We start from the raw sequence: 17,758 nt of genomic DNA, 5'->3' as shown, positions 1-17,758 counted from the left end.
ACCTTGCTCATCCTGCTTTCTACCCTTAATGTCACCTATTAGCACATTTCTTAGCTAATATCACCACCGTCAACACCTCTTTGTCCTTTTGTCTATGACATCTTTTGGCAATCTCCACCTATCAATGGCCCTCTATCCCCTCTATCCTGCTCTACTTGTCCCACCACCACCCCCCCCCACCCACCAAATCAGCTTATATTTCATCTCTTTTCTATTTTTCCTTAGTTCTGATGAAGAGTCATTTGGACTCGAAACTTTAACTGTGTTCCTCTCCGCAGATGCTGTCAGACCTGCTGAGATTTTTCAGGTATTTTTGTTTTTGTTTTTGTTTCAACATGTCCTATCCCGTTGCCACTATTTAAAATGTCCCTGTTTAAAATAGGCAGTCACTTATATTAGCCAAAGAATATTAACCATCAACTAACTGGATTAATGTGGATGTCAAAAATAAATGCTTCATTTATTTCAAGCACAGTTGCGTTTACTCACAGGTTTGCACCTAATTAAAACACATTGAATGTAAGGAGTATAAATAAGTAACAACACTCCTCATTAATGCCTAATTATCCTTTGAGTACTTAAACCCTTCTAATCCTCTCTAAGTGGTGTGGGACAAAAACAAAAATACCTGGAAAAACTCAGCAGGTCCGACAGCATCTTCCGGAGAGGAGCACAGTCGATGTTTCGAGTCCGTATGACTCTTCATCAGTGGTGTGGGGTTAGTTTGTACTTAGCACTGACTGCCATTTAAATAAAGCTGCAAGTCAGAATGGAGCTGGAAACGACTGAGCAACCTGCTCCTATTCAGGAAGAACATTCCTGTTATAGTTGAGTTTCTGGCACTATCTTCTTATGCTGGCTATCACGTATAGCAGGCAAATCACATTTACACAGAAGTGCCCATTCTACGCTGTTGACACTGGTATAATTCATTTTATTCAAGACACTTATGTGGCATGGTGATAAAATTTCTCTATAAATACTTACAGTAGGTCTGTCCAGAATAAGGAAATAAAGGACTTGCATTTATATAGTGCTTTGCATGACCTCTAGATGTCACTAAGTGCTTTACAGCCAATGAAGGCTTTTTGAAGTGTGGTCATGGCTGTAATGTGTAGCAACTGGACTAGTAATCCAGAGGTCCAGGCTGCTCTGGGGACATGGGTTCAAATCCCACCAAGGCAGCTGGTGGATTTTAAATTCAATTAATAAATCTGGAATATAAAGCTAGCCTAGCAATGGTGACCATGAAACCATTGTCAATTGTTGTAAAATCTCACCTGGTTTACTAATTAATGTTCTTTAGGGAAGGAAATCTGCTGTCCTTACCTGGTCTGGCCTACATGCAACTCCAGATCCACAGCAATGTGGCTGACTCTTAACTGCCCTCTAAAATAGCCTAGCAAACCATTGAGTTCAAGGGCAATTAGGGGTGGGCAACAAATGCAGGCCTTGTCAGCCCCAGCCACATCCCACTAAAGAATAAAGAAAATTGTGGCAGCTGATTCTGCCAAGGAAACTCCCATCAACAGCAATATGATAGTGACCAGATAATCTGTTTTAATGATGTTAGTTGAGGGATAAATATTGTCCAGGGCCCAGGATTACTCCCCTACTCTTCTTCAACATAGTGCCATGGGATCTTTCATACCCATCAGAGAGAGCAGATAGGATCTCGGTTTCACATGTCATCTAAAAGACAGCCTCTCCAACAATGCAGAATTCCCTCAGTACTGGTACTGGGAGTGTCAGCCTGGATTTCTGTGCAGTGTTTGTAGAATGTTTATATTGTGCATGTATAGATTTGCTTGTTCAAAGATCAGCTGGTGTACTCTGATTCCAGCTTAGACAAGATCACTATTATAAATGTCAGGTGCTAGATAGGAATTTCCAATAAACTGAAAGAACTGTTTGTCTTTCTATTGTAAATGTCTAGCTATGCTAATCTAATAAACCTTGTTACCTGGAAACAGGAGGCTTGGCTCAATCTCCATAAACAAACAATGTACTTTCTCCTGTTGTAATTGAAATCTTTATACTGTATTGCATCAAATTTTAAGTGTGAAATAATTTTCAAAAAGCCCTATGTGCTGAACATAAATAGCAATTGTTCTAGTCTTGTAAAAAGGGGTCACTGAACTTACCTGGGGCATCAATTTATGAGTTCTTTCTGAAATTCTGTTATGCAGCCAGATGAAAGTGCCCCCGGTCTAAATGGCACAGAGTGTTGTTACTGAAAGCATTAGAAAGAGCTCTGGAAAGAATTCATTCAAGACATTCAAATTTCTTCTGAAGTTCATATGAAAGGCAATTGACCCATAATGGACTTTCTTGTTGCATGTGCGTTTGGATACATTGTAGGCGTAGTATTTGCTGAATATTTGTGTTTACTTTTCTTTGTGTTGTGTCCTCTAGTTCTAATATATTGGGTAAGGTGAAGTAGCATGGTTTTCATTACTGAGTTCCTTTTAGAATCTAAGAAATACCAATCATATCACCTCTCAACTTTCCCTTTTCCAGTGAGAATATGCCTAATCAATCACTTGGTAGTACAGAACTTGAATATTGCTGAAAAGAGAGATGTTGCTGAAGTTTTTCACCTTGCACTTATCAGGACAAACGCAAGAATATCAAATTTCAAATGATCACAATTTATACTACAGGTGAAAACGATTGTTTGGAAAGTTACTTTAATTGGCCGAGGTATTGCCATGATGAAAGTAACGGGGAACTATAGTTTCCCCAAGTTCCTGGGTAATTCAAGAAAGTCACAAGACCTGAACACATTCCTTTTGTTTGCAGCAAACAGTCCCTGTGTATGAATATGTGTGACTTCTAGCAATTGTAAATGAGTCACATAATGAGCTTGATTAATTATCTTAAATTGCTTGTCGCACTTTTTTCAGCAAGTGTTGCCCAATTGTGGAAGCACATCTGGCAGTAGACATTTTGTTTGGGTTTTGCGAGAGCGGACTAATTGAGTACAATCTTTTGATTAACTGAATGAACATGCTGTTTGATTCGATCAACAAATTGCTGGGACGTACATCCCAAGTACCTGACATCACACCCTAATACAGGTTCCTAATCACTAAAACAAATTATGTGGTCATTTTCACATTGCTGTTTGTGGGGGCCTTGCACTGAGTAAGTTGGCATCTCATGTTGGAAAGACTGAAAGGCAAGTAAGGTGTAAGAATTGCCAGTTTAGAAATTGGCATCCCCAAAATTGTTACTTAAAACATGACAGAAGGGTGACATATTGTGACAAAAATCCCGAAAAAGCAAGTTTGACAACCAGATGCTCGTATAGTTGCAAATATCTTGTGCAAATAGAAATTTAAGTGTTACTTTGCAAACTTTGCAGGTGAAAAATTTGCCTTTCTTACATAACAACAATGACTTCTTCATCAGGTACCAAACCCTAAGAGGGTGTTGGTGACCATGGACTTCCATTGGATTGGTCCATGATTATGCTTGACAAAATACTACAGTGGTTTGCTGTTGCCTTCTGCAGTATGACTGACCAGGAAACTCTCCCACTCTGCTATATTGGAGGGATTTACAGGCTGATAATCAACCTGCTTAGTCACATTATGAACACACCTTCAATGGCATCAAGCTCTGGAGTGGAACTTGAATCCAGAGCTTCTAGCCCATGGCCAGTGACACTACCACTGCACCACAAGACCCCCACAACAGTAACTACACTTCCAAAAGTGCTTCACTGGCTGTCCTGAGGTTATAAAAAGTGATATATAAATGCAGAACAAAAACAAAAATACCTGGAAAAACTCAGCAGTTCTGACAGCATCTGCGGAGAGGGATACAGTTAACATTTTGAGTCCGTATGACTCTTCATCAGAACTAAGAAATATAGAAATGAGATTTAAGTATAAGCTAGTAGAGGGGGGGTGGGACAGATAGAGCTTGATAGGGGGCCAGTGATAGGCAGAGGCCAATAAATGCAGCCTGAAACACATTCTAAGGAAGTTTTGATGTTGAATGATTTGATAGACCAAAGACTGTAGTGGGCTTTCAAAGTATTCTGAGCACTTACCTTCCACAGCAAGATTCCCCTCCCCCTCCCATGGGCAATCCTACACAGCTGAAATATAGAAGAAAATCAGGAGCAACACGCTCTCGATTTCCCATTCCATAGCAGCATTTACGCAAGGGCCCGGCTGTGGCATTGGATCTTGGATCATAGAAAGCCTTACTCGTGAAACATACTTAGCGATTTGAAAGCCTGTGAAGACTGGAGAGTAGTAGAATGTTTTAGAGCTGTCAGTTTTGATTGAACATAGTCCTGAAGTTTCCATCCCATGATCTCCTGCCTCCATCCACCCTGCCCAGTAAAACAGCTCCATTTTCCCCCATCTCTTAATGCCGCCTTGATTTATATCCCAGATAAATCACAGTCAGTGTCCAGCAGATTAATTTTTAATTCCTGGAGATTCTAGGACAGTCCTGGAGGGTTGAGGCTAAGTATGGCTAAAACCACATAGATTGGGCAGTGGAGGTGGAAAACAATTTTATATGTTAAATACAATTTACAGTTGCCCTGGAGCTGGCTGCTCTCAGTTGGTGTTCCTTACTGGCAGGTGCAGCAATAGCAATGGGAGGCAGAGCAGCACCATCTGGTGTTGGAAGGACTGAAGGACAAGCAATTGCTAAAAATTGGCTTTCCCAAGAAGTTACTTATATCGTGGCATAAGGGTAATGTTATGTTCCTTCTTTGTCAAGTCGCTTTGCTCAGTGAACACGGTTGCATGCATATCTACTAGTGAGTGAGCTAGTAAACAAGATACTGCAGACACAAAGACCATTGTAAGGTGAAGCACATGTTGTTTATTAACAAAAGTCACAGAGCACTAATACGTGTGCTCTTCCAACCAGATCTTATTCTAAACTACTGAGTAACATTGTAGACCACGCTACACAGCAATTGGGCTTTACAGTCACATGGCCAATCCGCTCACATTCTCTTAACTGTGCATTGCACCTCAGATTACCACGGGTAACAAAGTGTGACAGTGTTGTGACAAGAATCCCAACAAACTTAAGTTTGACAAGCGTGTGCATTTGCAAGCCTTTTAACATATTGTACAGAAGGAAATTTAAGTGTTATTTTCAAGGCTTTGCAAACTTACTAGATCGAGAGGTCTTCCTTTACATGGTGCAGGTCTTTGTTATAAGGTGTCAAGTCCCGCATTACAATGGATGACCTTATTAAGGATGCATTATAATGACTACCACAGTTAATGCTCTAGTACAATACAATCTTGCACATATCAGGCGCCTTTAATGAGAGGACATACGTTTGATACTGGAATGTAACTTTTTCCAGTTCTGAGAAAAGATAATTGCCCTGAAATATTAACTCAGTTTCTCTCACCACTGCTGCCTGACCTGCTGAGTGTTTTCAGCATTTTCTGTCTTTACTTCAGGTTTCTAGCATTTGCTATATTTTACTTTTGTACGCCTGTTGGAATTGTCAAATCTAAAGGATGGATGAGGGTTTCAGCAGCAGATGAGCTGAAGAAGGTGGAGTTGGGCAACGTTACTAATGTGCCGGTAAGCAATTTTGGTAATGGAATGAGTGTAAGCTCCTCTCAGAGTGAAATTTGACACCAAAGTTGTGAACAGTCTGGTTCAGCCTCAGTTGCCAGAGAGAGAGATGGAGTTGGTGAATGGAGAGAGGGAGTGGAATTTGTGGTGGGGGCCAAAGATAATGGTTTTGGTCTTCCCAATGGTTGCTGGAAATTCTGCTCATCCGGTATTGGATGCCAGACAAGGAATGTGACAAATTAGAGACAATGGGATGGGGGTGTGGGGGGGTGGTGGAGTCTGAGAGAGGTGGTGGTGAAGTAGAGCTCAGTGCCTTCAGTGTAGATGTGGAACCTCACGTTCTGTTTTCAGCATGGAAACAATTAAAAAGTAAAAAGGTCAGGTTCTTGGGGGACTCCAGATGTAGCAGTGTGGGTGTGGGAAGAGAAGCCATTGCTGGTGATTCTATGACTGTGACTGGATGGATAAGATTAGAACCAGGTGAGCTTAGTCCCAGCTGGATGATGGAAGAGAGATGTTGGAGGAAGATGTTGTAGTCAACTGTGTGAACGGCAGCAGGCAGGTCAAAAAGGTTTGGAGGGATAGTTTACAATGGTCACAGTCACATTGAACGTTATTTGTGACTCAAGTAAGAGCTGTTTCATTATTGTGTCAGGAGTGAGAGCTGATTTGAGAAATTCAAATGTGGAGTTTAAATCTCCCTTGGCCTAAGTTCTAAACTCTGGATTTCCCTCAATAAATCCTTCTGACTCTCCTCCTTTATTATTCTACTTAAAACCTGCCTGTCTGACCAAGCTTTTGGTCTCCTGCCCTGATATCTCTCTATATGACTTGGTGTCAAGCTTTCTCCAATAATGCTCCTCTGAATCACCTTAGGTCATTTTATTATATTAAAGGTGCCATATAAATACAAGTTGTTCTTGTTGTCTGTGGTGCTAGACCCTGTCTCCTAAATTAAATTCTCCTCCGGTGGTTTAGGTTAATATTCTACCCTGATCCAATCAGTCACTTTTACAGTAATATGAGTCTGTGATGTTATTACTGAATGTTTCACTCAGAATGTCCAAACAAAGTGACAAGCAACAAAGGCAGTAGCCACAGAAATATATAACCAAAAACAATAGTTGGAACAAGTTCATAGGAAGTCCTGATTCAACTCAAGTACTGTGTACGGACCAAGTTGATGAATCATAAGGGAGATACTTAGTCACTGGAAGAGATTCACTGAGGGATGTTTCCTCATGTCAGGGCTCTGAATTATGAGGAAAACCTGGAGAAAGTTGGGCACTTCAGCCTGGAGAGGAGGTGGCTGAGAAGTGATCTTATAGTGGTAGACAAGATTATGAGTCATATGGAAAATGTGCAACTCGAATATTATTTTAGATTAAACTGTGAAAGTAGAACAAGGGCTCATAGGTTTCAAGTAGCAAAAGGCAAATTTAGATTTGATATCAGGACACTATTCACCACAAATTAGTGATCAACATAGATGGAGAAAGCCTTGGAATCATTTAAGAGCCAATTGAGTGGACTGTCCATCTGGATGAGACAAGATACCATGTCTGTATCTGGTAAGTGTAGCACAGGAAGGACAGGTAACTTTGGACCAATGGTTCTAAAGTTCTCCACGACAGGACTTTATCTCACCTCATGTCTGGGGCAGTTGTGGACTAATTGATGGAGATTGATTGCTATGATAAATTGACCCTTGGCCCCACCATGTTTGCAAACTAGCACCCCACCTTCAACCTCACTTTCCCCTCCCAAGTCCTTAAACATGTAGTTTCCTCCCAAGTTCATGCCCATCTGTCCCAGAACTGAATGTTTGAATCCCACCAGTCAGGTCACACTAACTAAACAGCTCTGATCAAAGTCATAAATGACATCCTACATGACTGTGACAAAATAAACTGTAGTTAAACTTCCTTTCCTTGTCCTAGACCCATCTTCAGCTTTTGACATGGTTGACTACACTGTTCTCCACCAACAGCTCTCTACCATCGTCCAACTGGGTGGAACAATACTTGTCTGGTTCCATTCTAATGCATCTAAATCATAGCCATACTATCACTTGCAATGGCTTCTTTTCATGCTCCTGCACAATACCTCCAGTGTCACCCATGGGTCTATCCCTGGCCCCTCCTATTTTTTATCTACATGTTGCCCCTCGGTGACATCAACCAAAAGCACAGAGTTAGTTTTCACATACACCCTGAAGACCCCCAACTGTACCTCACCACCACCTCTCTCCTCTCCTCCATTGTTGCTAAATTATCAGAATGCTTGTCTGACATTCAATATTGGATGAGCAGGGCTTTCCTCCAGTTAAATATTGGGAAGTCCAAAGCCCTTGTCTTCTGTGCCCACCACAAACTCCATTCCCTAGCTACGAACTCCACCCCTCTCCCTGCAACTGTCTGAAGCTGAACCAGACCGTTTGCCACCTTTACATCTTATATGACAATCAGATGAGCTTCTGATCAAATTTCTGTGCCATCACTAAGACTGCCTATTTCCATCTTTGTAACATTTCCTAACTCAGCTCCTGTCTAAGCTCATTCGGTACTGAAGCCTTCATCCATGCCTTTGTTACCTTTAGAGTTGACTATTCCAACATATTCCTGGCTGGCCTCCCATGTCCTACCCTTCAAAAACTTGTGGTCATCCAGAACTCTGCTGCCCATTTTCTAACTTGTGCCAAGCCCTATTCACACATCACACTTGTGCTTGCTGATCTATATTGGCCTCTGGCCAGCAACACTTCAATTTTAAAATTCTCATCATTGTTTTCAAATCCCCCCCCAAAGCCTTCCCCCTTCCTATCTCTGTAATCTCCTCCAGCCCCACAACCCTTCAAGATGTCTGTGCTCTTTGAAGTCTAGCTTCTTGAGCATCCTTGATTTTAATTGCTCCACCATTGATGGCTATACTTCAGCTGTCAAGGCCCTTGGCTGTGGAATACTCACTACACCTCTCCATCTCTCTACCTCTCTTTCCTCCTGTAAGAGGCTCTTTAAAATTTACCCCTTTGACCAAGCTTTTGGTCATCTGCCTAATATCATATCATGTGGCTCAGTGACTAATTTGGCTTTATATTGCTTCTATGAAGCAAATTGGGATGCTCTATTATATTAAAAGGTATTATATAAATGCAAGTTGCTGTCATTGTTGATTAGTTAATGGCTCCCTTGAATCATACAACTATCAGGATGGTAGAAGGTGAACTAGGTGGATCTTTGAACTAGTATCTTTCTCGTCTAGCAAGTCCCGTGTTCCCTAGAGGAGTTGGGATGGGCCAAATGGCCTCACATGGCCATGGTTACCTTGTGATTTTGAAATCAAGCTCTCCTAAGTCTGGTATAACATAGGTTAAGCACAGAGAAAACCTTTTTCTACACTGCCCTACGTAGGGTTTTCTGATCAAATATAGCAAGGTCCAAACACAGAGAACAGCTTCTTCTGCATTATCCCAGGCAGCATTCCTAAGGCAGTTACAGCAATGGTTAGATACAGAGTAAATACCTCATATTAGTGCTCCATAAAAGTAGACCCACAATAGATATATTACAGATTAGGTGCAGAACAAAGCCCCCTCTACATTGAAACAAAAGCAAAATACTGCAGATGCTGGAAATTTGAGAGAAAAACAAGAAGCGCTGGAAATACTCAGCAGGTCTGGCAGCATCTGTGGAGAGAGAAACAGTGTTAAAGTTTCCAGTCGAACATGACTCTTCTTTGTTGAGTTCGTATTGGACTCAAAACGTTAACTCTGTTTCTCTCTCCACAGATGCTGCCAGACATGCAGAGTATTTCCAGCACTTTCTGTTTTTACCCTTCTACATTTATCCACGAAACATTCACAAGTCAGACAGCATAGGTTCAATGCAATGTAAAGCTCCCTCAATGATGGGTCAAAAAGTTGCCTTTAGCCCAACCTCAGAACTCATCCAATGATTTTATTTTTGTGTGTGTGTTTTAATACTTTCATTAAACTGCTTGATTGAAGACTCTAGTCTTTCACAAAAAAACTAGCCTTGGATGTATTATATTATATTTTTGCCCAGAGCTGCAAGTACACATTGTATTTCACCATTATATTTTCCACTTTCAAAATGAGAAGAAATAAATACAAAATATATAAGGGAAAAATATATAAAACGGAAAGGCTGCTCAATGACAGCTTCCACAGAATAAAGGACAGTTATGAAATTACATTAACAAAATACCACTAAAATTCCCAGATTACATTTTACTCATGTTACTTAGTGACTGTGAGTCAACATCTTTGATTTTATACTCCTTGTGGCAAAAACCTCTTATTCTTGTAAAACAATGAATCCTCGGACTTGCTGCAAGCCAAGCCATAGGAGGTCTGCTTATTCAGATAATATTTTCCTGAGATATGTCCTGTTGACAGGATTTGTTCTGACTGGAGCCATAAGACGTTATTTTGGTGGAAAGTGTGAATCATAATTACCAAAAACATCAGAATCTATGCACTGACCACTCATAGTTACCCAAAACCACTAGAATACTTTCTACATTCTCCCATAGGGATAACAAATCTGATGGAATTACTGAAGCAGGGTATGGTAGCTTGCTCATGTTTTTTTTAACATGGAAAAACAAGTTGTATTTAATGGAAATAAGTGAAGCTAATCATAAACATCATCTATTTGTTCATTTAATGGGAAATAAAGTGACCGCTTTAGTGTTAAATCTTATCAAACCAAGTATTCAAATTTCCATTGCAGAGGTTGGACAAACACACAAGTGAACTGAGTGGATATCTGCTTCAGGTTATGAGGAGCTTTGACACCACCAGTAGAAGAACACATGTGGGTACACTGATACCCGGTGTATGCAGGCTCTTTGTTCTGTACATATATCAGATGGTGATAGCATTCATGACCTGTACAGATCTGGAACATGCGGCAGGCACCATCTTCTATGTGACATAGAATCCAGCAGACCCCTCAAAAGCACTGAAATAGGGCAAATAGTGGGATCCTGTGGCATCTCTGGTTTGAATGCTATCAGGGAAGCCGTAGAAACCTAAACACCCAAATCCGTCTGAATATCAATATTTAATAGCTTCTTAACATTTAAAAAATATTGGGTTTTTTCCCATTCCTACTACCAAGGTGAATAATCACACATTTCTCCACAATATACATCATCTGCCATTTTCTTACCTCCTCACTTAACCCATCTATATCCCTTTGCATACTTTGCTGGTGGAATTTTAAACTTGGGTGAGTGGGTATTGGAGTCTCCGGGAGGTTAAAAGAGCAAAAAAATGCCAGCATGTTGGGAGGCTGCCAGGAACATGCCAAATTCCACGGTTAATTCATGTGTATTCTTTAGCGTGTGGTAAACCCCCATAAGGCAGGTGGATCTGCTAGTAATATATGTTAAAAGGCAATTAACCCTAGATTCTGCCTTTAACTACCAGAAGTTTCCTGGGCTTCCTGGAACTTAGCTGGTTGAACAAGGTGAGAGTACAACAGGGATTGACAGGGCTGAGCAACTGACAGGTTGGGAAGCCTTCAAATACTGAGATATGGCAGCTGCTTCCTTATCGAAGTGAAAGGATTTTGCTCACAGGACTGTTCTGAGAATGTGCTTTCACTGCTATAGAGGTGATTTTCAAGACCTCAGAGGTCATTTCTGCTTCCTCTTTTGTATTTGATCTGCCACTCCCAACTTCAATTTTCAGATCAGCTTGGGAAGTTTATACAGCTCTCCACTGGGCCACTGATGAAGAACAAGAGAAGCAGCACAAGTAACAACAACAACAGCAGAAGTCTTCTGTTCAAACATCTGCTGCCCCACGGGACAGAGGGGATAAACACAGAGCTCTGGCTCACAGGAGGTAATACCCTTAGCACAGGGTATGTGGGCAGAGGCTAGGCTTCTGGACATGACTGAGCACCAGTGCCTCAGGAAGCTTAGGGTCTCACATCAGATCATTGCTAATGTCTGCAGTCTCCTGAAAGGTGAAGACCTTCTGCCAAGTGAACCAAGTGGGTACACATTTACACATTGCCAGTGGGAGTCAAGGTCACCACAGCCCTGACGTTTTCACCTCCGGCTCCTTCCAGGGTGATATTGGTCGTAGCTCACAATCTGCTGCTCACAGATGACGGGTTCTTTGTTTGCCATGGCTGCCACTTGCATCCTCTTTGCTATTGATGAGGCCAGTCAAAATGAGGGGGCCCTCAGATTTGCTGCTCAGGCTGGATTGCCACAGGCTCAGGGAGTGATAGACTGTATACATGTGGCATTTAAAATGCCCTCAGATCAGCAGGAATATCCATCAGTCCAAAAAGGTTCCACTCCATCAGCTGGTATGAAACCACTGAAAGATCATTATGCTTGTGTGTGTGCAAGATACCCAGGAAGCTGCCATGATGCCATCATCCTGCCCATCAAATCTCCTTTAGAAATTCACACCTCCAAGCAGAGTCAGTGGATCGCTTCTTGGAGATAAGAGCTACCTTCTAAGGACATGGTTGAAGCCAGCTCTGAGGACCCCAAACAATGACACTCAGGAAAGGTTCAACTGAAGACATGTGAACACAAGAGTGGTCACTGAGACATCATGATAGAGTTCAGGTGCTCGGAATATCTTTTAGTATATACCTGCAAAGGTGACCAGAATGATAGGGGTGTGGTGTGCCTTGCGCTACATAGCCACAGCAGACAGGACTGGATGATGAGTTCTTTATAGTTTCAGAAGAGGAGGAGAAACAACAGGAGGAGAAGGAGGAGACTGATATACCTGGGTTCCTGCAGCCGCTGACTTAGTTGCCAGGGATGCTTGGACGGTCTCATAAAGACATTACAACAGTTAATCTGAGGTAATGCAGCCATCTGCATACCAATTCTGAATCCACTTTGGCAACCCTAGCCCCCACCACAAAGCAGCCCCATAGTCAACAATGTATCCCTCTCACTGACACCCCTTGCTTGTCTTCTACCCTTGTTGCACCATTTTCTTCAAGGCTGCTGGTCACTTGGCAGATGACAGACAACAGTAGAACTTTGAAATAAAGTTAATAGTGCAGAAACATTTAACATAAAATTGACAATTTAACACAGTGTTAAACACTGAAGTAACTACCCTTGTTCAACTACAAATCCTTCCTCTTCCCTCCAAAGACTGCCTCACATGCACCAGTGCAGGGGCAGACTTGGCCATCAGGACAGAGGCACAGTGTGGGGTTGTAACTGAGGGTGAGGGACAAAGGAGAGGAGTGAAAGTGCTTTGAACAGTGTCCTCACCTTCACCTTCCCTCTCATGAGCCACTAGCTCTTCCCTGTTAGCCAAGAGCTAGAGAGCACTTAGCTGTACCTAAGCAAGCAACTGAATGGCCAAGGCAAAGTCTTCCTTGCTCTATTTAAACTGGCAGACTGAATATGTACGCCATTGGTCATGGCCAGTATGCACTCAGATGCCAGCTGTATCTGATGCTTCATTCAGATAGCTGAGACATAATGGCACGCATGTTGAAGATGGATTATTCCAATCACTATCCTATTGTTTACAGCGTCTTTGGAAATGCTGATAGAACCTCAGTTGCTGCCCCTAAATCGATCCCTGAGGTTCAGCAACTGTGTCCAGCTGAGCAGAGAATGGTGTATCCTTTGATGGGAACACTCCACTGCTGTCCCAGTCTCTAACACTGTCTCCTGCTCATTTGCAAAATGTGCCTCACCTTGTGATAACCCAACAAGCTGTCTTGGATGCCCCACTGAGGTGTGTGTATCTGAGCTAGTGAAAGGTATGCAAGGACTATGTGATGGTGCTTCTGCGGAGTGCGTGACCTCCTCTGAGGATTCTTTATCACCTTCAGCACCAGTTCCTTAGGGATATTTGCAAGAACAGTGGGCGATGAAAAACATGATTTAGCACTGACAAGCTAAAAGAACTCTCGGTCCTCATTGTGTAGATCATCATTTTTCATCCTCTGCTGATACCGTCAACATGAATAAGGGTCATATGGTATTTGGCTATGTGATATCTCATTCTGTCATCAGACAGTTGGGAGATCCCTGTTCTCTATCGCCTGGATGTATGCTGCGACACTCCTTAGCTCCTGTATGTCATCCTCTGCAGCAGTCAGGGTCACGATTACTGGAGGGCCATGTATGGTTCTCTGTCTCTTCCTTTCTTTTCCAGAAAGAAGACAGCAGAGTTATTGGTGTGAAAAATAGAATATGTTGCGAGGATGGAAGGATAATGATTGTGGAAGGTTGCTCTGTGGTATGGGTGTGACATGCCAATAAGATAAGGGTTAGTGTTAGTGGTGGCTGGCCAGGTGAGGATGTGAGGGGATGCATCAAGAGAGAGAGGGATAGGTGCACCTGCAAGCTATGAGGGTCTTTAAGCCTACCTGGAGAGCTGCCCACCCCCTTCAGTCTGCTGCGGGGGTGGGGGTGGGGCACCTCCCAGGAAGCTGCACTGCCCCAGCTGCCTTCAGGGCCTGGAGGCCAACTGGAAGATCTTAGTCCGCCTCCGACATTAGGCCCGAAAAGGTCTTTAAGTGCCTCAATTGGCTACCCATTAGTTACATGTGGGGAACCCTGCTGCCCCCACCACCCTCTGCCCCCTACCCCACCTCCAGCCCAGGGATGAGATGGGCCCAAGTATGCTAGCTGATGTCATTAAATTCTGCACTCACCATCCTCCATCAGGGGCTAAAAATTCAGCCCAAAGTATTTGCTTTAATCTCTCTGCCAGTTCCTTATTCCCCATTATAAAGAAAGACTTATATTTATAAAGCAGATCTCACAACATGCCAAATCACCTTACAGCCAATTAGGTACAGCTACTATTGTTAGTCAGGAAACAAAGCAGCCAAAACAGTAAGCTTTCACAAACACCAGTGTGATAATGACCAGATAATATATTTCTTGTGATGTTGATTGAGGGATAAAGATTGGCCAGGACAACAGGGATAGCACCCTTCTCTTCTCTGAAGTAGAACCAGGGGTATTTCTACCTCCATGTCCTCTGAAGGATGATGTTTGTGTACTGTGCTCCCTCAGTACTGACTAGGGTGTCAGGCTGGAGCTTTGCTTTCAGGTCCTGGAGTGGAACTTGAATCTACAGTCTTTTGATCTACAGGCAAGCATGCTCCCAGGTGAGCCATGGCTGACACCAGAAAGCTCCTGTCTCAGCCTCCAAGAGGCCCACATTTACTTTCACTAACCTCTTCCTTTTCAAATATTTATAGAAGCTCTTAAAACCGTTTTTATATTTCTGGTGAGTTAACCCTCATATTTTATTTTGGTGGTAATTGATGGCACAGGTATCTAAAACTCTTCCAACTCTCAGACTTATTCTCGGCAATCAAGCCACCTCTTTTAATTTAATACTATCTGTGACCTCTTTAGTTAGTAACAGTTGGATCTCTTTACCCTTGGAGGTTTTATTTCTCTGTGAAATGAGGTGTACTGAAGAAAGTTTGTCGGTATCTTTGCAGTGCACCAATATCGGGTATTAAGCTACAGCAGAAGCACTAAGGTGTACAGATAAGGAGCAGCTGTCAGTAATGAAGAATTGTAAACCTGTATTAATATAGCTGGCTGAGCCATGGAAATAGGTTTTAACAATACTACTACTGCTTTTAAAGGATAGGATACATTTATATTAGGATGTCTAGGTTGGCTAGCCATTTGATGACATGTCAAATGGAGAAATAAGGTGCCTCCTGCAACAGATCTTAATGGGCAAATTGATGTGATGTTTGTCATGGCCACAATCGCGCTTTGAGACATTCCTCATCTTCCACCTACAGCGCAGTGGTTTCGTCGTTCATGCTCTGTGTGGATTCAGGTGAGCACTGTCCACTGTCTTTCAAGGAGATTGAAGCTGTTGGGTCAGTAATAAGGTGTTGGTTTTTTATGCTGCATGTGTCCCGCCATTCTGTCCATTTGGATTCTGAGCTACATGAATATTAGATACTGGTTCCTAGAATGGCCAGTGCAATTTTAATCCCCTTCTTGATGAGTTTTTCAAATCTTTGTGAATGGGGAGTTTTGCTCCTGACTTTTCCCATCTTTTGAAGCATGGATGCAGTGAGTCAAATGGCAGTGGGACAATATGGGAAAGCACCAATTGGAGTGGTCTCAATGTCCCCGGCACTGTGCACAAGGTAGTGTTTGGCTGCACGTCCCCGATCTTTGTGTGGCAGCTGCAGAACCTTTGCAGACAGAGCAGTATTCTGCAGCAAGTATGTGGGTTTCCTGGAGGGCAAGAATGTTGATCATTTGCATTCTATGCTGCTTTGACAAGATCGCACACTTTTCCCGAGACAGGCTTTCAATGTTCAGTTGATAAATCCTGAGTGCTGGACCATTTATTGGTCCTGAAAGAGACCTCTGGTCAACTTTTTTCAATACTTTTCATGTTTTTCAGACAGGGAGGTTGCTTTCGGATGTTCTACCATCTTCTTGATGACATTAGCTGGCAAATTCTCAATGTATTTGCACACACGGGGACTGTGCATGTAGGTAGCCACCAACTCCACAACTTTTCAACTCCCCAGATTTAACAGTTCATGGACATACTAGGACCTTGTGTGAAGCCTACAATATCTGTTATGAACCACTGAATGTCCTGTGATACAGGTTGTAAGTGATAGGTCATGCCTAATGAACATTAGTGACTTTTTAAGTAACAAAAGTATTAGACAGGGGAATATCTATGGCTGTAGTTTATAGGCACGTCCAGGAGATATTCAATAAGGTTCCCATATCAGAGATTGTTAGCTGAAATTCAAGCTCATGGAATTGAAGGCAAGTTATTTACCAATAAGTTATTAAAAAAGGTTATTGTCGAAAAGGTTATTATACAATAATTAAGGCTCTTGGGATTAGGGGTTATATATTTGCATAAATTAATGACAGAAAAGTGCAAGTATGAATAAACAGGTCATTTTCAGAATAATAGGGGGTAACTAGTGAAGATCAGTTTCTTGAGCTTCAGCTATTCACAATTCACAGAATCACAGAATCACAGAATCACAGAATCACACAGTGCAGAAGAGGCCCTTCGGCCCATCTAGTCTGCACTGACACATGAGAAACACCTGACCTACATACGTAGTTCAATTTACCAGCATTTGACCCATAGCCTTGAATGTTATGACATGCCGAGTGCTAATCCAGGTATTTTTTAAAGGATGTGAGGCAACCCACTTCCACCACCCTCCCAGGCAGTGCATTCCAGACCGTCATCGCCCTCTGGGTAAAAAAGCTTTTCCTCACATCCCCTCTAAACCTCCCGCCCCTCACCTTGAACTTGTGTCCCCTCATGACTGACTCTTCAACTAAGGAGAACAGCTGCTCCCTATCCACCTTGTCCATGCCCCTCATAATCTTGTATACCTCGATCAGGTTGCCCCTCAGTCTTCTCTGCTCCAACGAAAACAACCCAAATCTATCCAAACTCTCTTCATAAGTTAAATGTTTCATACCAATGACTCGGGGGAGAGGACAAAATGTAATGTACCCACATTTGCTGATGATACAAAGTTAGGTGGAAAGGTAAGCTTTGAAAAGGACACAAAGAATCTTCAAAAAGATTTAGCCAGGTTAAATGAGTGGGCAAGGACATGCAGATTCTCAAATGTGGAGAAATGTGAAGTTATCGACTTCGGTAGTAAAAAGAGAAAAGCATAATCCTTTTAAAATGGTGAGGGATTTGGAAATGTTAGTATTCAAAGGATCTGGGTGTCCTTGTAAGCGAGTCATAAGAAGATAAGAAATGAGTAGGATTCAACCAAATGGGCCTTTGAGCCTGCCCTTCCCTTCAATTTGAATCACAGAAAGTTGGCATGCAGTTATAGCAAGTAACAAGGAAAGCAAAGGAATTGGAGTACAAGTGTAAAGAAGTCTTACTGGAATTGCACAGGGCCTTGGTGGTGCCACAACTGGAGTATTATGTTCAGTTTTGCTCTCCTTACCTAAGGAAGGAGATACAATACTTGCCTCAGAAGAAGCACAACAAAGGTTCATTGGAATGATTCTTGGGATGAGGGAACCGTCCTAGGAAGAAAGCTGGGTAGATTAAATCTTTGTTCCCTGGAGTTCAGAAGAGTGAGAGGTGACATAATGAAAACATAAAATTCTGAAGGGGCTTTACTGGGTAGATGCTGAGGGAACGTTTCCCTTGAAT

This window comes from Carcharodon carcharias, chromosome 22, assembly GCF_017639515.1.
Source record: "Carcharodon carcharias isolate sCarCar2 chromosome 22, sCarCar2.pri, whole genome shotgun sequence".
NCBI lineage: Eukaryota > Metazoa > Chordata > Chondrichthyes > Lamniformes > Lamnidae > Carcharodon > Carcharodon carcharias.
Note: the sequence above shows the minus strand (reverse complement) of the source record.